Genomic DNA, 23,156 nt, shown 5'->3' with positions numbered 1-23,156 from the left:
TCTTTTTAAAGACTCATGTACAATATCCATGTCCACCATCAGCATGGAAATAGTGAGCAAGCAAGGCAAAGGAGTTCTGCTGGGGCTGAGGAAATACTGCATTTATAGGGAAAAGAAAGCATAAGATTTTCCAATTTGCCTTTAAAGCAAGAATTTGTCTATAAACTATGAAAGGTACAGCTCACCAGATGTTTTGTAACAATTGGTTATGTATCAAAAAGTATGCTACTGCTGTAGTCCTAGAAATAGGAAATCAAATGACTTCTGATTGTTTCTGATATGCAACAGCATCAACATATGTTTTCAATGAATAGGAAATAATGGGCTCTGCAGTTTTACAGAAATTGTTACTTTGTTGCAACTTTCAAAGACATTTGTTGCCCTGTTCATGAAATATTTGTATTTCTCCTTATGTCAAAGGCACAGTATTCAGCCTTTGTCCTGCTTTCCCCATTCAACAGGATTTACACGGGCTAAGTGAAAGAGGAATTTGTCCTCTTGTGGCTTTCCTGCTATTTTTTTCACTTGACCCAAAAGCTAAAAAGTAGCATTGAATTAAGCAAATCCTGTGAAAAGTTCTGTATAAAGAAAGCACTGCAGACCACCTACAGTGTGACACTTAGTGAGATGAAAGGATATTAACCTAGGAGCGCCTTGTGCTTTCAACAGAAATCTTGTTCCTTGTACTACAAACAAAGATAACTAACATAATTTAATTACACCCTAATAGTGGTTGAAATGTATATGTCTTTTGGCATAATGCAATTTTTGTTTAGAAAATAAAGTATCTGCACATAGCCTACAATTTTGCAGGAATTCCCTCCTGTGGGAAAAATGTTACCAAGGGGCTGTTGTCTTATGCATATTTGCACATACTATTTATGTTAACAAGCTTGGGATTTTTTTTTTTCTGCTTTTGAATTGAAATGAGGTTCAAGGGGTAATTTTATTCTTTTCTCCTTTATTTTAAGACTCTCAGTATCACAATGTCATGGCTACTCAGTTCCAATAATATGTTTGTGGCTTCTAGCATTCAAATGACAACGAATTGCCAGAAAAAGAGCCATTTATATTATTTTTGCTTTTAAATTATAGAAAAAATATACATTAAAGGTTAAAAAAAATCAGGAAATATTCCAGCTAGAGGCAAGAGCGAGGTTAACGGTACCCCTTTAATCTTTGCAGAGTCTCAAACATTTACTTTTACCACAGCATTAGCTCTACATGGATATATTTACATGAAACTGGAATGTATGGAAACCAGTTAAAGAATGTCACACAAATGCAAGGAAATATCTTCTGGCAGCTCCTAACTAAAGTTTTTATGCTAAACCTACTGGGCTACACTGGGGTGTCTGAAACCAGTTCGTTGCATATTCCACTGTGCTTCCTATTTTTATGTAACAAACAATAGCTGGTTTTTTTTTTTCCCCTCCTTTTATTTTTTTTTTTCCCTGAAGAGAGACTTAGTAAAAGCACTTTTGGCTAGGTAAATATTTACATTTTTGTACCTAAGGGATTTTGCCAGTTGAAATAAATTACAAATCAACAAAAAAATATTCTCCGTAGAAATATTAATTTTCATACAAAGAGTTGAAACATAGTAATTGATCTGCTTCCTTTAAGAATTTTTAAACATGTTAAAGATGGATTTATCATTGATGATCCTAATGCCAACACCAGTCACCAGTCTCACAGTAACATTGCACAGTTTTGTTTAATCGCTTGTCGCAAACTTTGGACTTTGGAATTGATTTTCTCAGCCAAAGATCCCATTGTGGAAAAAATCTGTAGACTTAAGTAAGTGGTAATCACCCCTACACACTTGTAAAAATAATTCTAGAATGTTGTCATCTTTGCATAATATTAAATGCTTAAAAACTATCATACCAGGAATGTTTCCCTATTACTACAGTTTCTGGATTTCAGGTGTTTTAAAGTCTTAAAAGTTGTACAAATATGTTTAGGGCTAGGAAGGAATGTTCTCTTTGGCATTTTGCTTCATAGCTACTTAAAGCAAGATTAATTGTACCTGCCTGTGATGTGTTTGCTACTGCCTCTCTCCAGGCTGTGGCTGCTGGGTCAGGTACATGGCAGAACAGGACATTTACTCAACCCAGGATTAAAAGGGGTTCCTATGCTTCCAGTAGAAGCTGATTAAATTTCTCTACTATCCCATCATGTGAAATTAATATATTGTAGGTTTTCCCTGAGTTAGGGTTCACAATTTTCTCTCAGGTATCTTGTGTATCCAGATTTACATACTGTACCACATGACACTTTGGGATTTACCAAAAAGCAATACCTCTTGGTGTCTTAGCTTTCAGGAACTACATGCATTGTGTTTGAAAGGGCAGGAGAGAGCAACTCAGGACTCTGTAAAAAAAATGGTTAGCAGCAGCTTTTTTTTTTTTTTTTTTTTTGCATAAATTTTGTTTTGCTGAGCAGTCCATACAATATGCAATATTTTGTTTATAGCCTTTGAAAATTAACCTACACTTAGCTGTCTGTCTAAGGGCAGACAGCCGCATAGATTTTAGACTTTTGATGCCTTATCTCACATAAACACCTTTTTCTTGTGGTTCTTTCAAAAAAATGAATATAAAAGACACTGGGCTATGAATGGTGGAAATGCAGAGTCTGGAAAGTGGCTGGCAACAGAGCTCACATTATCTCTTGTAAATTGTAGGAACTTAAAATAAAACTTATTTCTACTTAAGAATAATTTATGAGCTGATTGTCTTTTCCAATTAGTTATTAATGGCTTGTATTAGCAGACTATTTAGACATTATTTGCTACCTGGCACTAATGTTACCAGCATTGGGCGGCTGAGCATTGATTATCCATATTGACTGATTTCCTTCTGCAGCCAGACAAGACAACCTCCTGCTGCTGGGCTGGGAGCTGCCAGTGAACTGAAGTAGGAATAGGTGTATTCCCCTACCCTGGGCAGAAGGTGCATCTTGTGTCATGTCAGTGTGTCCTTCTTCACTGCAGAAGTCCAAGCAGGTAGGAGCTTACACCTCTGTGGGAATTGAGCTGTACTCTCACAAGAACTTTTTTTCTCCTGAGGACTACAGAAGATTAATTAAAGTTTTACACATAATTTTACTATGTGTTTTAGGTGGTTTTTATTTTTCTTTTTGCATCAACATGCTAACGTTCACCTTGTGATCTACTGTAGGCTCCAGATATTCTTCTGATTTGTCTAAACTGCCTTTGCTCATCAGGCTCTCACACTTGAGGGATTTGCTATGGGTCCTTAACTTTATAACTCTGTACCTTCTGGAATTTTGCATTCTGTTCTTTTAAGATCCCTTTTCCCTATTTCCCTATTATTTTGGAATGCTTGCCCTTTAGCAGGCATGCAGTGTCTGTCAGCTGGAGACCACCTGCAAACTCAAACACACATGGTGTTGAGTTGCCCACGTCTCTCATGGTAATATCAAGAAGTACCAGACCTTGCTTTAGGATGCCCTTCAACTTTGGTAAAGCAGCATTGAAAACTACTTTCAGAGGGAAGAATTTCCAATAAAATAAAATTTGCAACATTTTCTGATAGGTTCCTCTGGCATTTTTCTAGTTTGTTTGTCATCACCCCCTGAAGCAGCTGCAAAACCTCACCAGTGGCACCTGCGAGGGGCAACAGGTCTGTCACTCTTTCACAACTTTTGGAATACTGGGACTAAACACAGGTAGCCACACTTTTCCAAAGCTTGGTGTTGACTCTAGCTAATGCATTGGTGGCCTCCAGCAGGAGCTGGGTAATCTTTAATTACTCAAAAGGCCCCTAGACGGGGAAATCGGGAAGGCTGATGTTGAAATCCTTCCAAATTACTAGTTTAAGTTTGTATCTGGCACCATGCTGGTGCTGTGGGCAGCCCGCTGCACAAACCTGCATGAATGCAGACCATTTGTATTGGCGGCTATAACTAATTTTAGCTTGAAAAAACAAACAGCCTATCTGTGGTTTTATTCAAAAATTGTAGTGGAATTCAATTATGAATGCCTGCTCAGAGCCGTTGAAATCAGAAGTTGCTGTTTTTTAGAGATACAAAAATGGAGTTGAACATTGGGTCTGTAAAAGGCAAACCCCCCAGTTTACACTTACTTGAAAGAATAACAAAGCAAAAAATCCCAGGGAGACCAGTGAGGAGATGAAGTTAAAATGGATCTTTAACAGTCTTCTAACTGGTGCAATCACTTACTGCAGCTGCAATAGCTTCTTATAGTAATAATCACACTTGTATAATTTCTTTTTTTGTACTGTGGTGGAACACTGTACTGCAGTGTAGGTGGAGACTGCTACAATTATCTATATCTCTGTGTGCTGATAACTGCACTTTTTGGGCTGAAAATTATCTACCCGATTTCAGCCCTAACCTTTTTTTTTTTTTTTACTTTCTGTATGATTTATATGTGAATTCTGCTTACAAGGAAGAAAAAAAAAAAACCCCCTTTTCTGCTGTGAAAGGATTGGTCTTGTTTTCAGAATTGTCAAGTAGTCAGAAATACCAGTCAAGTCAACAGGAGCTGCAGGTGCTGAACACTTCAAATCAAGCTATTCCTTTTCTCGTCTTCATGTGTGTAACCAAAATGACAACATTACAAGCTGGAGCTTTCCTCGTAACTTGTCTCTGAGGAGGATTAGTCTGAAGGCTGGTTTTCTGACTGAATGAGATGATTGTGGTGTTGAACAATTGAATTTCACTCCCACATATTTGCTGGCACTGAGTAGGCTGCAAGGCAAGCCCAGGCCCCTGAGCTGGGGGTGTGTGTGTGTGTGTGTGTGCACCCTCCTCTTCCGAGCACTCAGGGCTGCAGTTTTCCTGAGGAAAGCGTTTTGGCCAATGCCTCTTCCAACCTGCAGGCTTGGAGTAGCTGCTCCCCCTTTATGACTGAGCTGCCCATTTCACACCCCCACACCCATTTCCCTACCGTGACAGTGAGCTGGGAGAAGGGATCTGCCTGTCTGGTGCTGACAGCTGATGGCACGGATGCAGCAGTGCTTGTGGAGGGACATCAGCCAAACCCCAAGAACTTCAGTGGGCTGCTCTGTGTTGGTGACACTGTTATGGCCACCCTGAGCACAAGCAGCTGTCCAGCAATTTGGCACATCCCCAAACTCCCAGGTGGCCCTTTTGTGTGCCTACATCACGGCACAGCCTTGGACAGGCCCTTTGGCACATCCTCGTTCTTGCTCACAGCGTGACGGTGCCTGGCCTTGGCGCTGCAGGTGGGGAGGGCTGAGCACTGCACAGATGGATCAAAACAAGCAGAGAGCAGAAGAGAAAAAAGCAGAACTTAACTCAAGTGCAGTGTGTGTGTGAGCTGCAGGGCACCCAGATGCTAATGGAAGACCACAGACCACCTTGTGCTCACCCCCTCTCTGTGAACCTCCTGGGTTATCTTGATGTCATGTCTAAAAACTGGAGCGCAGGGAAACTCTGATTTATCTGGTGTCACAGAAGATGCCTGTGGCAAATTCAGAATCTGGATCCATTTCTCTTGATCTCAGGTTGATTGTATCTCCAAATCTTTCCTTTGCTTTCAGCATATTTGGTGTTTCCCACATCATGGGACAAATGCTGTAGAGATACAGTCTCCCAACTTTTGTTTATGGCCATTTTAGCCATTTGGTCTGGGAGGGGTTATAGGAGCCTAGTGATCCTCTTTTTATTATCTCAGTTTATCTGCTTCTGCACTTGTTCTTGCAGGGAAGAAATGAAATGTTTGGAGATGCAGGGCTATACAGCTAAATCATAACACCAGGCACCTCAGGGACATATCTTAGAGACATATCTTTTTTGCCTTAAGGAGATGTACTCTCAATAGAAGCAGCAAACCTAGTCCAGTTGCATTTCTCTGAAGTGCCTGCTGTTAACAAGAAGCTTCACTGAAATGAGTGAGAATTTTTCATAAAGAGGGACAGACTGTCTTCTTTAAGGTGTGATTCATACCCTGAGTCAGCCTGTGCATCTCCAAATGGCCATGGCTGACCTCTCTCATCCTGCACGAGATCAGCACAATACCTGACCTCAGAAGAGGTGAAGCCAAGTGGAGAAAAGAACAACCAGGAGCTATTTATATCCAATGAGGAAACACATGCGACGCCATATGAGGCAGCTTATATGAAAAGCCTTTCAAGTCTTCCACTCCAGGGTACTTAGATTGATGACTCTGAACATGGTAAACACAAAGTGCTATTTTGTGTTCCCAGTCTGAGAAATGACAGCCCTTCTGTGATTATAAAATGTTATTGCCACTAAAAGAACTTCTTGTTTTGCGAGTTAGTTCTTCAAAACAAACACATTAGAGAAATCTTTGGTTTGCTGCGTGGTAGGTGAGTCAATGTTATCATCAAATCTGAATAAACAACTGTTCATTTTTAGATATTAAAAATGTAGCATAATGAAAAGAGTATTTTGCAGATGTGTTTTAGTTTATTCTCATTTTGCAATATAATCACTTTTATTTAATATATCTTTATAATTTCTTATTTTCTATGTGGCCTAAGACAAAAATCAGAACAAAATTTTAAGAATATTTCCAGAGTCTGGTTATCCCACAAATGTTTGAACAATGGGTTTTGGCTTCTTCATAATTTTTGGTGGTTTCACAAGTTCTTGTTCAGGTAACACTGTGAATGCACAGTTGTGGGTTCCTGTTTGACTTACAGGAGTGCAAATAGTTCACAGCTATCTCAACAACAAGATTTATGAAGTTATAACAGAGCAGAGTACAGCTTCAGCCTACAGTTGAAGATTTCTGGATTTTTCCAGCAGGCTTCCAAACTAGGGGTGGCAACTATGTAGATGTTTTTATTGCCACCATTCTGCATTCCTCATGTGACTGTCAGGTGCCTTTTTCACCTTCTCAAGGCTGACAAAGAGTAATATCATCAACATTTAATCTTACTAATGTGTTAGGTTGACTGCAGCATCACCTTCTTCCACACAAAGACAAAAATAGTACTTCCTATCCCTTGGGGGAAAAATGTGTTTTTTCTTGCCACGTTTTGCAATTCCAATGTCTTTTACTGCTTTCTTTTGTCTCAGGAACTGTGAATATGCATTGCCTACTTTCCATCTTCTATTGTAGCAACTGAAGTGTCAAAGCATACTACATGAAGTGGATGAAATTTAAGCCTCTTCAAAAAGTACAAAGGAAGCAGGTTAGAACAGGATCCTAAAATCCATGAGGACTGAGTGAAAGTATTTTAGACAGTGGGAGATTACATATAAAGGAAAGAAAAAGAATTGAAAAAAATATTACAGATATATCCTGAGTTTGAGATTGTTTTTATAAATATTCATCATCAATTATAACACTAATCAGCATATCTGAGCCCTTCTGCTGGTACAACTTGTCTGTCTGCTGCTGTAATGAAGCAGTGTTTAGAGGTGTTGATTTTTAGTGGCATCTACTTTTATACTGGGTCTTGTGTGATGGCAGGAATAAGTACATACTTAGGAGAAACAAAAGAGAGACTCAATTTGAAACAGAAAGGCGTTTTATATTGCCTGCTCCATGCTGGAGCTAGACATAACACTCTAAAGAAAAACCAGCTCTTGGATTCTATTCTGCCAAATTCAAGACATGCTTTGTCTTGCATCTGGAAAAGGCAATTACAAGGACATTAAAAGTGTAGGACTGAAAAAAGATGAGGAAACCTTGAAAAGGACCAGTAATAATGTCTCTGCAGACACCAAATGCCAAGAACAGAGCTCAGCAGAATGCACCTGAACCTATTTGAACATGGCATAATCCTCTACCCCAGGAACTTAACTATGGCTGTTGCTGAGCCTGCTGGTTGTGGCAGCCTTTAGAAACCTACTCCAGAATATAATGAAAAAATAATATAGACAAGGAAACCCAATTCTTGGAGATTTCAACAAGCCCCTGTTTTACCTTTGTTAATTTCATCTGAAATACCTAAACATGACACCTTGATATATTTCCCATATAAACTTGATATATTTCCTATATATTTCCCACTTCTAAAGGCGGAAATTTTTAACTAAGTCATACACAGGATGTATTTGATAGATCAGTTTCATACCACAGAAATGGCTGCCTTTAGATGACAATAAGAAATTAGATTTCTTTTTTACATTTATCTATCTAGTGAGTATAGCCTGATCACCCTGGGGAAGTGCAGCCAGTCCAGCCAAGCCCATGTGCACAGATCAGCATCATAGCACACCCACTTTTGCCTTTGTGTATTGACAATTCAACTTGCTGCTTACAGGACATGAACACATCTGAACTGCCAATAAAATACACTTCAGGTGGTAAAATTTCAGAGTCAGATCTAACATAAAAGGTACAAAGAAAATACGACTTCATCTGTAGATCAACCACGCTGTGATTCATCCAAGTAATCCCACAAAATGCTGTATTTCAGGCAGAGCCCTAAGCTTAAATGGGTGTTCAAGGTTTCATGACAGGAATGCAAACACCCTGCTAAATCTTAAAGCCAGTGTATTTCTCAGGTGGTAGGACTGCAATTTAAAACTCTTATTTCTTCATTCATGACAACCTTGCTGATCTGCACATGATGGATGATTCTGAGATATGTTCCAATGAGATGCATAGGAAGAATGAACTCCTGTGGCTCTTTGAAAAACATGCAGTCAAAAGAGTTGTAGTACAATATTAGTTATCTAATATATACAGTGTGAAGAGTTCATTTCAGGAAACTTTAACAAGCACGTTTTACAGAAGATCCATTGTTTAAAAGTAGCTAAGAGTTTTCATGGTACAGGCAGAAAATATAGTTACAAAATGTAAATAAAAGATACTTAACAATATGGCAAAGGAACTCTGTGAATGAAATTCCTCCTGTGTACCAGCCCATTCAAGGTTTACAGCCACTCAAGTTCCTCCTAAACCCCCAGCAGAGAATTTCAGTCTTTGCGATTTCATCTGGATTTTGCTGACATGCAAAACGTGTCCTGGATGAAATCTGGAGACCAGAGGAATGAAAAAAGACACTTCAAGTGCACAGAACAGCTTTTAAAAATGCCTTTTTCATCCACTCCCCTTGGCTAGCTTGATTGAATGGTTTAAAATTGCTTATTTTGTTAGCATGCCTAGTTGCTACTGCCTGGCCATGCACAGCTAGTTTTTTGCTGAGAAATTAAGCTTTCTGAACCAGAGAAACCACTGAAAAAAACCTCAAATCTTTGCCCTGCTGGGGCCCTTTTCAAGAGTTCACCTATTTGCTTATGTCACTTTTATTTGTTTTGCAGTAAATTCAGTGCTGGGGTAGTCCCTTTAGCAACTTACTTGTATGTTTTGCCATTATCTGAAGTAGTACTTAGCCAAGGTCTCCTGGGGGAAGGCAAAGCACAGAACATTTTTTAATCTCATTAACAATTTCATAGGTAAAATGATTTTTAAAAGAGTGCCTTGCTTAACTACAGGAAAAGAATATTTTTTTGAACCTTAGCAAGGAATATTATTAATACTTTGCCATGTACTCTGTTGCTAAGAAAAGGAAATAATTGTAAAAGCCTAATTATCCAAGCCCTAGTCTTGACTAACTTGCCCTTAGTTTCTAGGAGACAAAATGAAAAGAAGTAAAAACTGAATAAGTAACTTGAGATTTTATTTACCAGCTTGTCATACTCTTTCTGTGCTTCAAAATTGAAAGAAATAAAATTGCAAACCAAGAATTAAATTCTCACTCAGGGGTAGAGATTGCTCCCCATGGCCAGGTGTTTTATCACTGGGGCTGGCCAGCAGAGGTTCTGAGCTCACTCTGGCCTCGGGCTGGCAGCAGCCAGAGGTTTTGCCACCACGGAGGGGGTCTCAGCTCCCTTCTCTCCTTCCTACCCTGAAAACTGCTGTGCAAGGCACTCCCTGGAGGGTGGTGAAACCCCTGAACAACTTCCTCAAAACCTGCTCATAAACTCAGCCCACCCACAGCACGACCAAGCCACTTCCATGGGGTTCTCCACAGTGGCCAGGCTTATTTGATCATATGGGTGTCATATAGGCTATTAATAGCCAGAGCCAGGGCAAACAAAATACAGTAAAAATAGAGCTTGGGGTATTGCCCTTAATATGAAATTTAGTGGATATTATGATTCCAGCAGTACTTGGGTTCAGCACTCAGACAGTCTTTGCCAAATTACATGTGCTCCTTCTTGTCCTAGCCCTATGGCATTTGTTTCTTTTCCCTTTCTCAGGAGTGAATAAAAACAGAGAGAACAACCTTCCAGGAAGAGAAAAAAACTCTCAAGAAAATAAGTACAACTTGAGATATTCTTGTAAGGAAGCAAGGCAATTCCAGGAATATAAAGTCTCTCTTGCCCTCTCTCTAGTGAGATGCCAAAGGCTGTGTCTACACAACTTGGTGGCTGACTTCCCTCTCTTGAGAAGAGTCCTGGCATGCCTGGTGGGATGCCTACACACATGGCCAGGGCCAGGCACCCAGGCTGAGCTGGAAGCTTGTAAACGAGAGCTGAAAGGTGGCAAAGATAAAAAACAGATTCACAAACTATTTCTCAGCCACAACTTACTCTGAGATTAATGGGAGTTCATTTCAGGGCAAAGACAAACAAGCTGGCTGAAAAAACAGGAATGTGTGCTTCTCCTGTCCAGGGATGGATGGGTTTCATCTTGACACATGCCGTCTAAAAGTCAGAGGTCTCTCCTGAAATAGTTGTCTTCAATCTCTGCACAAAGAACAGTGAATAGACACTTCCAGAAGGTGGTTATTCCCATTCCATCCTATCCCATCCAAGATTTGGTACCCCAGAGCAGAGCTTGTCTCCCTCTACTGTCTCTGGGGAGGGTCTAGTGACTAAGACCCTGGCTCTCTCCATCCTCAGTCTTTTTTCACTTGTGCTTCACTGTGGGCAAGTCTAGGGGTGACTGGAAGGTCTGTTATGGCACTGCTGTGGTCCAAGGACTACGGAGAACCGTCTCTGCAGACACATGCTATGGTTTGAATGTTATGTATGCATTAATCCTGCAGTGAGCTGGTGTTTGGCAGGGACTGAAAAAAGCGTATTCAGCCTACAGCTTTTAAATTGCACCAGAGCTTAGAGTTCATCTGCAAATTTACTGGAATGCTCATACACAGAAAAAAATAACCTGACTTCATGCTCACCAGATGTACCTCAATGGCAGGGCTGATTTTGCAAAAGTAGTTATAAGGTCCAATTTAAAGATTTTGTTTGGATTGCAATATTGTTTAAGAATCAGATGGCTTTCAAGTCAGTGAGTACTCTGTTTTAGTAGAGATTTTCTAGATATGGCTTGCATGAAAACAGGCTCAGCTGACCTTCTCTTTCAAAAATTTGTTTTCTGTATGCTCCTTTTACTAAAGGTCAGGAGTAACTTCAACACCTCAGATAATAATAATGAAGGCGTTAAAGTTACTCTAATGTACGTTTTGCATAAAAATAGCCTAAAAAGGGAACATGGATTTACAAATTGCCTCAAGATCACTTCAAGCATAGGTCAATAGCTTCTGCTGCCACACTGGTCTGTAATGCCATGACAATCTTCTCAATAATGTAGGTACAATCTGCTCTGGCCAGAACGCAGTGATCAGGACACTTCAGAAGAAATGGAACTAGAGCAGCTGGAGGCTTTCTGAAGAGCACACCAGCCAGGGAGGTGGCATCCATTTACTTTAGCATTAGGTGCCAAAAAGCTGCAAGCCTGGTTTAAGCTAGTGGTCTATCCTGCTCTATAACCAGTGCAAAGGTGGAGATCCCTCTGGAGTTGAGCCAGCGTAGTCATCTAGGCTGGGGAGGGACAAACCTCGTCACACGTGCCTGGGCCACATATTAGGATGAGGTGCCTAAACTTCAGATGGCTGACAGAGGTCTTCCCAGCAAGATAAAAGAGAAATGGGCCAGACACTCAGAGGTTCTACCTGCCAGTAAAAAATGTGAGTGAGCGTAATCACTGATAGAAGTGGTCACCAGGATGGGAACAGGGTGCCAAGACAGCTCCCAGCTGGGGAAAGCATGGTGCTCTCCTTTGAGCAGAGTGTAACTCCTGTACATTACCTGAAGGGTTAAAAGCTTAAATCTTGGCAGAGACAAGGATAGGAGGTTTTTCATGAGGTTTAGGGACATGGAAAGGGCAGATTACCCCATTGTCACCTTTTGCCTACTCCTTTTACCAACTGCTGACATGAAGTGGCATTTTTCTGAAGATGAGGATTAATGTAATGGCTGCTTTTATTCCTCAGTATTTTTTTGGATGACATTTGATCACTCTTCTCCACATTCCTATTCCTCACCTGCTCTGGGAAGCAAACACAATTATTTGAAAACAAAAGCAGTCCTGGCCAAAAATCTCAGACTATATCTCACTTGAACTCTCACCAATATTTCTCTTTTTAAATGCAGTTAATTCCTTTACAGTCTGATCACTGTGAAAACCAACTAGCTCTGAATTTCTCCAGTACAGGAGTTCTAAATACTTTAACTGCTGTATTTATTTCTAGATATGCACTGCCCAAAACAATATGAATAATATGTAAGATGTCTCTTGTTCTGGACATACAAAGATAGAAAAATTAAAATGTTACAGTACTGCAGCATCTTTGGGGGATTAATGTCATGACATTATTGGGGGCATTGAGAGAAATTCTAATCAAGAATGGATAGGCTGCCTTAAGGCTTGGATCTCATTTGTCCTGTTCTGGTCAGAGTGAGGTGGTATCAGTGTCTTCTGACACCTGCACCCAGGTGTCCTTTGGCAGGGTGGCTTGTACAGCTTGGGAAATGTTGAGAATTGTTCCTAAAAGATTGTATATCCCTAAAAGATAGTATACTACAGAAGTCCTTCACAGCTCCTGCACAGGCTCTCATCTAACCTTTTATTTTAGTTTCTGTTTGCAGAAGCTCTTTGGCTGTTTTTTGCTTAAAAATGATTTTGGAAGGTATCAGTTTCCTCAAAAATGCCATTAAGGCCCAGATCTGTAATGTAAACACCAAATAAAGATGAAGGAATGAGTTTTCCTCAATATTTTGGTCAGAGGACCTTCACTCAAGTGGCTAGAATCAGTGGCTTTAACATTTAAGAATGATTGTATTTTGGAAGTGTGTTTCTGAGCAAGATCTGAAATGAAGAATCCACTTTTTCACAAGATAGAGAGTTTTATAGTTTTGAGGACTGTTGTTTCCTTTCCCATCCATTTTATTCAGAAATTCAAAGAAAAAAATAAATCTGTGTGAAGAGCAGATGCAACTCACTTCATTAAATGCTGAAAAGCCTCATAATATCTAAATTAAAACACATGTCTAATTCATTCCCTTTAACTGCATAAATACCCACACATTTTTTAATCACATTAAACATGTATTTTCCTAATGGTTTCAATAAAAAAATGCAAGAAAATTACTTAGGAACATTGTTAATATGATAATTCAGCGTTATCTGATTTAGCAAGTCAATTAACCAGATCAAGGCCAGAAGATCTTACGCTTCTTTTGCTTGACTCCTGCTGAGTTGAATATGACTTTTGCTATTCAGAGATCAAGTAACCACACTGTTAATTGTACTAGAGGTACACAAAGGGCATTAGAGGGAAACATAATCTGACAGGAAAATCAGAGAAGCCATAGGACGGAAACAACTGCCAGCTTTTATCCAGGACAATAGCCTGCTATGCAAATGAGAGCGACAGCGAGGAGGAAGTTTCAGTTCTGTCCAAACATTTTATTTTTATTGTGCTGTAATAATGAGCCAGCACAAGGATGACTGTGGTTGAAAACTGAGTTAGAATGAGGCACTGAGTCAGGCCAAGAATGCACCAAAGTACATCCCTGGAGCCAGTTCACAGCAGCAGCTGCTTGGTGTGCGCTGGAGAATTCCCAGCTTTATTGCAGTTAGGGATCGAAGGATCCTTTTTACCTCACTTTTGTATCACTCTGCTTTTAGAGCCTGGCAGCAGCATCAGAAACACCTGAACCCTCCATTACATGAGAGCATGAAAAGCAAAGCACATATGGTGTCCAATGGCAGAAGGAATAAAGCCAGTGCACACATTTAGTGATGGACTCAGTTTTCTTCCTGCTCTACTGTAGAAAGTCTGCTGTTCTGCAATAAATATGAAGGGGGAGAACCTGGGGAAAGGCAGGGAGACAAAAAATAAAAAAGAAAATTAATTCAGTGGGATTGAGAAAACTGCACGTGTAGGAAGGGGTTGTGGAGCTGCAATGTTCCCCTGGGTGCTGATCTCACGCCTACTGTGGAATTGCTTTGATAGCCGCATTTACAGCAGGAGAGGAATATCTGAAAGGAGGGGATGGAGGCTGAAGAGGAGGAACTCGTGGTCTTTTGAGACTGGGGAGGAGAGGCAGCTTCATGGGAGCAGAGATATACAAAGTATAGTTAGTGCCAAAACCCACACTTTTTATTAAAAAGATCTCCTGTAGCACTCAGACCCATGACTACTCAGCTGGGAGATTTTACCCAGTATAAATATAATTTTTTTGCCCCTTTTCCTTGTAGCATCTTAGGCAGGCTGGTGTAACCTGTGAAAAAGTTTTCTTTAAAATCTCAGTGTATTGGGCTCTGGCCAGCCTGCTCTCCCACAAGGGAGCTGCTTCACTGGTGTCAGCTGGTGGGTGTGCTGTGGAGCAGAATCCGACCTTTTGACCTTCACGTATTCCAGAAATAATTTGGGAAATGTGGAAGTTTTTCTTAGCCTTCAGCTCGGCGGTGGTTTGTAATCAAAGCCAATACATAGCAGAAACAAAAGGAAGCTGTCACATTGATAACTCTGCGCTGAATGCAAGTGTAAATGCTCTCTATCCACAAACAGCTACTTTTTGGTGCCATTCATCTTCTGAATGCGTGCTTGGATTTTACTTTGGCTCTTTTGTAGATGTTTGTTTTTGCAATTTGGACAGGTGAAACCAGTAAGTATGCAATTTGTGTAAACTAAGTGGTCTGTTAAGTGAAAAAAGCTTTAAAGTACACTGGCTCCAGCTCTGATTTCCACTCCAGCAATTCCAGCATAAGGACAGGACATGTGGATGAGTTCTTTATTTTGAAAGCAAGTTCCTTTAGAACAACAGAGTAATTTTTGAAAGGTGTGGATATATATGAGTTATGAGATTTCTAAAAAAGTCCCACAAATATAAAAACATCCCAATGACCCAAAACCTCAGAGGCAAAAAAAAAAAAAAAAAAAAAGTAACCTGTGAGTGAACTTAAAGGCTGTTATACTATTTTTTTAAAAAGTAAACTGACAGTCTGTGTTTCAAAATGAAGACTGTTCCATGGAAGAGATCTACGACTGAACTATTTTGCTGTCTTAGTATTAAAAAACAACCCATCTGAAAATTTTCCCACTAGATATCCTGATGAAAACCAGAGTAGTGGCATAGGTCCAAAGGAATTAATGGAGATATATCAATTTGTACCTACTGCAGGTTTAACTCTTGATTTGTATTCAAGACCTTCAGCTCTTAGGAATACAACTAAACACTGATTTTCTCCATGGTGTTACTTAGCAATGGATGCTGTAAAATACCTCTAAGCTGAGAAAAAGAACAAAGAACAGCTAGGGGAGAGCTGAATACAAGAATAAAGGTCTAAGTAGCCTCTGCATTTATCATTGGGCAACCTCCTGTAACTGAGAGCTGAACTTTGTTTGCTCAGGTATCCCTGCAGCTCCTGCTGTGGTGGGAAAGGAGCTGTGTGGCACCATCAGTGACAGCAATGATGCCTGTGCTGGCCAGCTCAGGAGGAGATGTTTTGTCCTGGGGGTGGCCCATGTTGGTTCTGATGTCTTCTGGATCAAAGGCAATGAGCTTAGCTCTAATGCAGCAGACAGTGGAGTGGCCTGCATATTTTTGCCTAAGAAAAACAAAAAAATATTTTAAAAGTTTGGGCCAAATAAGCTAATATCATCCCACTGGATTTCTAATAAATTCTAGCAATTTTAGAGATAAAAATAACATTAATTGAAGCACTACCAGCTCAAGTAAGCCTAGTTCATAGCAGGGGAAAGACCCACATATTCTTTGGTGATGTAGTGGGCAAAATGGGAAATGGGTAAAATAAAAACTGCACAAAAAGAGTAAATTCATCCTGCCACTGCCCATCTAATGTGCTGCTTCATACATCCACCCTTACAAGAATATATCTTTAAACCATTTATTTCTCTACCATTAAAGTGCCCTGGAAAGAGGTAAGACATCTATTTCATAACAACTTTTACTTTACCAGCAGGTGAGGCAAATTTTGAAGAGATGAAACAAGAAATTTGATTTAGTTATCTTTACATTATGAGCAAGATCTTTATTCAGAGTTTCATACTATCCTATGTTGTAAAGGTTGCTGTGAGACCTCTGTGGAAATAACCTTGGACTGGGAGCTGGATGGGTAGAAGGAAAATAAAGTCCCACTTCACAACAATGTTTTCAAAGACCAAAGCAGCGCTTTATCTCATGCATCTGTGAGTATGCCATGACCATGGACTGGTCTAATAGGAAAAATGCTTCAAATGTTAGTAATTGAAATACGTTAAAAATGCAGAAACGGCCTAATTTCTGTATTGTGCATAAAATATCATGATTAGTTTCAAGAAGATGACCTTGAATCTGGTATTAATCCAGCAGGAACTTATTTTTGTCTCAAGTATGAAAAGGAAGAAATGACCAAATAGCTGTTCAAGTTAGCTTAATACAGCCACACTTCCATTTACTAGCAGTTCAATGGTATTATGCTCATCTTTGTACATTCTTAATGTTGGCTGTTGATTTCTTTTGCTTCCTATTTTGTTGAGCTCTGTAAGGTCATCCAGAATCATTCACATGAATCTAAAATATGGCATGATATTTATTTACTGTCAGTTATTTCTTTGCCAAAATAGAGGATGGCTGTAGACTTAAAATAGATCCTTGCATTATTCCCCATGGTCTATTCAAACTCAAGAAGCCGGAGTTGTTAATGGAGGCAAATTAAAATGCATGTGGCTGATAAAATTTAACACACACAACAGAAGTTGAGATACTCAGAGCCTGTAGTTTTTAATGAGAAAACAAACCAATAAATCATATCAAATGATTCATATAAACACGTAATAAGAGCATCTATTTACTTGTCCAAACCTCGAGAAAAGTAATTTGTTATTTTGAGCAGTGCAGTCATTGCTGAGTGCTTTTCTCTGTCTTCAGATTTTGATGTACGAACCAGATTCACTGGAAACAAATTGGATGTTGCAAACTTTTCTTTCAGATTTTGATTTCCTTTTGTCTCCCAGACTGCTTGTAAGGATATTATCATCATTAAGTACATGTCTATTTCTTTAGACATTTAAAAGAAACCCAGTTCACCTGGTACTCCTGGTTGTTGGAAAGGAACTCCTTGCCCTCCGGCCGCCAGTTCTCATGTCCTGACTGCCTGCTTTGCCACAGCCCAAGCCTGGTGCAAGCCCCACTTCTGAGCACAGGTGTTGCCTGTAACATGTGGATGTAGTAAACACGTCCTCTCTCTCCCATCTGACTTCAGTCCTGATGTACCACTGGAGCTTTGACAGGGGTAATGAACTCCTGCTCCACCGCAACAACAGACAGGGGAGAAAAACAAGGGTACAGGGCTGCTTTATTTAGGCACATGTTTTAGCCAGAACTTTGTGTGCGGTGAAAGAACTGAGGGAAAAATCTCTTTGCTTCATCTGTTAGTGGCAGAGAGAACCACAGCTATAGAGAGAACTTCCTATAAATTCACCACTTCAAAATTGCTTAGGGATACTTTGGGAGTCACTGCAAAGCAGAAATCTAACAGATTTTAGAAATAAAATAATATTTGTTTAGAAAAGCACACCTGCACTGTAGAAAAGGATGCTGAATATTACTTAGAGGGTCTTAGAGGCTGTCTTCTCTTTCTGTTCCTTAGGAACCTCTGCTGCTAAAAATTGCTTTTCTTAAGTAGCAAGTGTCAAACAAGATGTAACACCTCTGTGTTTTTGGCCTCTGGCAGTTACTGCTTCGGACTTGGGGAGGCTGACTGAATTCCCACAAAGCACTTGCTTCTGCCTGACCATACTGTGTTTTCCACAGGCAGGGCCACACCTGTTGCTGAAGTGGCTGTAGGATGCTATCCATGAAAATGAATCCCGCAACCTGTATGGTCAAGAGGAAGGGATGGTTTAAGGTTGCTGTCAGGGTTCCTACTGATGGATGAGGCACAGGACACCAGATTACTAGCAAAAGTGAGCTGAGTATTTGATTTTGTTATTGGGCACACTGTTGCTGTGATCTTCAAAGCTGTGGTCTCCTTTACACTGAAGATGGAGATGCCTTTTCATTACAGATAGAGAAGGCATATCTTAGTTTCAGAAACTGCAAGTCTGGGATGTTTGCTAGCTGGAATTGTCTCTTAAATCTCTTTGGAAGTGTGGTACTGATGATATTTCATGAAAGATGGATTATATGTGTCTTTAAAGTGTCAATTTTATCATGTCCATTAACACAGAAAGACTTGTATTGCTTGAAGATATGAACAGCAGCTTACACCCACAGAAGAAATTACTGGGATCCTCTGAATTGTCCTGATCTGAGGAATACATGAAGGACTGTGTGACAGGAGGAAGTGCAGCTGGCTCTGTTGAACTACTCCTACATATTTTTTTTTAAACTTGCCTATTTTTGTTGTATTTTATTCTTGACAATATCCCTGAAGTATTTATGACCAAAATCCTTTGCACATGATTACTAACTCTTGAAAAGAGACTTTTTCTCAAGAGATCATTAGATGGCTGGCATGGTTGACCACAAAGGAAAGGCAGAAATTTCATTCAGAAATCAAAGAAGAAAGACATGAAAGAGAAAGCTAAAAGGAAAGGGAAAAGGGAGTTTGAATATGCCTTACATAGGCCTATTGAGTTCACATTTTATTTGTACTGGGTAACATGAGGAACAGTACTGAACACTGCAGGGAAGCTCCAGGGAGCTTTTTAATTCTTTCCTTGCATCCCAGAATTGATTGTTTTCTGAAAACAGGTACCTCAGGACTCTCTGAGTAGCTTCTAGCTTTTAACCATGTCTTCCTGTGTTTTCACACTGGTGACTCTCTTATTCCCAGACCCAGAAAAGCCATATGACTCTCGTTCCCCTAATGCAGGAACTGACAACTAAAACTGCCCCAAATTTTAGCCTGCATGAATAGCAGGAGTTGATTCTGTCTCCTGCCATGAACTGCTGTGTATGAACTGATTTTGCTGCATGGACACGATTTTATGAAATCTTAAAATTTCCAGGCTGAAGGAACAAGAGGCTCTGTCCTGGAGTCCCTTTTCTTAGTCTGTGGTTTCACTGCTCAACCTCCTGACTTCTCCTGAACTAACTAATTTCTTCCATAAATGTGCATCAGGCAAAACCTATTGATTGGCCCCACTGCTTTTCTATTTAAAATGAAATATTGACTTTTCACAGTAAAATGATACTCTCTTCCCCCCTTTCATGCTTAAGCCAAAAAGGCATGGATGTCTTGCATTAAGCTTTTGGAGGTTAGGGTTAGAGAAGGGCAGTCACTCCTCAGATCTTGTTGTATCATGTTATTTTGAATGAAAGCACAATGAGAATTTGGCCACTGCAGTACGTCTCCCTGAGCTGGAATGAGAAGAGCTCCACAACTGCACTTCTGAATGGCTGATGCAGAGGCAGGCTGGAAGGATGGACTTGATGGCCTGCATGGGCTTGTTCTTTTTCTTTACCTGTACTCTGACACCTGCACTAGGTTAAAGAGAAAACCTGTTCAATCACTCTGTCACAGCTTGAGATAGCCATGCAGTCGCAGTTGCCCTGAAAGGCGTCTGTCAGAGACTGTCTGGATGTGGCTATGAATGGCCAGAGCTGTCTCCTTTACCTGCTGGTGGGGTGTTGAATAACACTGGGTGCTGCTTGCAAGAGATGCAGAGTCAGGTTCTAATCTCATTTGAATCCAAAGAACTCCTTCGAGTTTGTGTAGTTTATATTTGATTTACACCACTCGAAGACCTAAGAAGAGGTGTGTGAGGTTGCTTATTTCTATAATATAAATTCAACAAATTCAAACTCATCTGGAACAATCAATGTCTATTGTTAGCTATTCAATTTGCATTGTCAGAAATTTTTGCCTTTTTACTGGAACAGTAACCCCCAAAACCTTTGTGTTAGCTAGAAACTGTAACATTAAACCCTGGATCAAATACCCAAGACTTATGCCAGTTCTGCACAAATCTTTATAGAGGTCCCTGGTGAGTTTAACTAAAGTTAGCAAATGCTGAAGTCTATCTAGTGACTCTTTGGGCATTGTGTATGACTTCTGCCTGGCAGATGGACTCTATGGAATTGAAGCAGAAGGAGAGTTTAAAAAAGGCACCTGGGCATTAACTGGGAGGCAGTGTGACATGGACTCAGCTGGTCAACAGCAGAGAAGTTTCTAGCCTAAACTTACAGTTTACTTATTTTTTTATCTTTTCCAGATTAAAGACAGGGTAGAAAATGAGTAAACCCCCTTAATCACAGGATATAAGCAGAACAAATAATGTCTCCCAAACAGTCTTCATATGCTTCTATTTATAGTGAACTGAAGATCTAGAAAACCATGGAATAAATCTGTTTTTTCTGAGGGCTCTTGCTGTACTCTACACTACAACCTGATTTGTGCAATAAAAACCAAACATAAGCTGGTACTGTCCTGGCTGAGCAGACTTGCTGTGTCTGCATGTCCTATCTTTTCTGTTGCAGATCTAATGGTCATTTTACTTTCTGATATACGTTAAGATCACTACTGTTGTGGCTTTCAAGTTATTAAGAAGTAACAAAACACATAAGGAAATTAATTTATGTTCAGTTTATGCATATAACCAAGTTATATGCAAGGAAAATTTTACAAGTAATGCATAAAATAAGACAAGAGTAATTTATAAAATTAATAACTGGATTTTGTTATTTTATGAAGTGCTGATTTGAACTTGCAGGCTAAATTTTGTCCTCAATTCTCACAGAATTAATTTTTTTCCAATTTAGGCTGGTGTAACTGAGCAGAATTTGCTCAGTATGTTTAAAATAGAGACAGAAATTACTCATAACCAAGGCACTTCTTCACTACTATTCACACTTGTTCCCTTAGCACTGTTGTTGCTGTTGTTTTTTTCCTATGGCAGCAAATAAACAAATTAACATAAATATTATTTGGTAGGCTGTCCTATTTAAAGGTGTTGAGACCATGGGGAGAAAAAACATTAATGATGAAAGCTACATGAAGATCCACCTCCTGCAGACTTTGTGTCTCTGTGATTTAAGCAACCACTCTAAATTGTTCTCAAGTTTTCCAGACCAATTTTGTTCAAGCTTTAGTTAAAGATCACTTCAAGCAGGGAACCAGTTTTATTAATCGCTTGGGTGGTCATATAAGCCAGTGTGCTCTCTACACATATGTCTTGTAATAACTCTACAGTGACCATAAAACTGCTGCATGTTTTATTATATGGTGACATATAGGCAGGAGAGAAGACATTATAGCTGTAGGTGAAGCATATTTCTTGTAGCCTGGAGTAGTGAATGAAACTGATACTCAGGATTTAGAAAGAAAACCCCATCACTAGAGACAAAATTACAGTGTGGTGCTGCTTTTCCTTCCCACCAGCGTTTCTGCAAGGAGATCTGCAGTGCAGCCTGCAATTCCAGTCCACAAGGGCTAAAAATAGGTGCCCAGTGCTTGCTGGTTGCAGCATTCCCATCACACCAGCATGAGGGTCCTGGGGGACTGTGGTGAGGCCCCCCATGATCAGCAAGCTGCACTAAGAGGCTGCTCCCCTTGCGGGAAAAAAATGTCTTGTTGGTGAATTTCTGGAGCAAGGATGATCCTCCAGGCACCTCTTTGCCTTTCTGCTGCCCCCAGAGAGGATGGGGACCCGGGGAGCATCCAGGCTGGGCACAGGGGTATTGGGTTGTTGTGTCTGTCTGTACCTCCCTCCAGCCATGCCTGCCCTGGTGCTGGTGCTGCTGCCTGGGGAGCAAATTGTTGGGTGCATTCAGTGCAGCTGGCCCTCGCCCGATGTCAGCCCGCGTGTACCGGCTATAGATGGGTGAAGTAAAAACAGCCCCTGCCTTCCTGTTTACGCACTCAGGCTTCCTCTGAGAAGTTCTTGAATAAAAACAGCTGGGCTTGACAAAATAGCCTTTCTATTTATTGCGTTGGGAGCGAGCATAGTGATGGTGGAAAGGGGCTGGGTTGACCTAAATCGCCTGCTGGCGGCTGTGGGTGGGGTGACGCGGGGTGGCTCCGCAGAAGGGGGCTGCTGGTGGCCTGGTTGGAGTGCTAGGCCCTGGGTCCAGGGGCAGCCCATGCTGACCACACTTAGAATCCCTTTTGTCAGAGACCAGGAAAGAGAAAAAGTTCATTTTAGTGGCTTTGTGGCATCCCAGGCTCCTTCCTTCCACCCTGAAGAATACTTTCTTCCAGTCCTGCCCAGTTAGGTTGTTAAAACTGGACTTTGGGTGCTTTCCAAGGCTAGTAAAGGAGATGTATTTTCAAATATGACTAGAGAAGCATTTCTATAGATAGGAAGATGTTAGATCCTGTGTCTTAATAGTCTTTGGGGTAGTGGCTGTGACAACTGTTGTTCCTTAGTTCGCTGTGAGAAACAGGACCTAAATTATTCTTAGAGACATGGACACAGGATAACTCCAGTTGAAAGGGACCTTGGAGGTCATCCAGGCAAAACTTCTGTTTAAGTCAGGGCTAACAAGGATATGAGGAAATGGAATGAAGCTGTGTCAAGGGAAGTTCACAGTTTGAATATTAGGAAAAGGTTCTTCACACAGAGGGTGGTCAGGCACTGGAACTGGCTCCCCGGTGAAGCAGTCACAGTACCAATAATATCAGAGTACAAAGAGTGTCTGGACAGTGCTCTTATCCAGATGGTTTACTTTTAGGTGTATACTTTTAGGTAGTTCTGAGAGAAAGAGGGATTTGGACTGATCCTTATGAGTCCCTTCCCACTCGAGGTATTCTATGATTCAATGGTTCTAACTTACAGCCAGGTCTGACTGCTAGATGTATTTTAAATACCTCAAAGGATGGAGATGCCACCAGCATCTCTGGGCCCCTGTCCCAGTTCTGCACCACCATCACCAGACCTGGTCAGATTTTCCCTTGTTACAGCCTTTTACTGCTGCTT

The sequence above is a fragment of the Fringilla coelebs genome (assembly GCF_963513975.1).
Source record: "Fringilla coelebs genome assembly, chromosome: 2".
Classification (NCBI taxonomy): Eukaryota; Metazoa; Chordata; class Aves; order Passeriformes; family Fringillidae; genus Fringilla; species Fringilla coelebs.
This window is presented reverse-complemented; position numbering follows the sequence as displayed.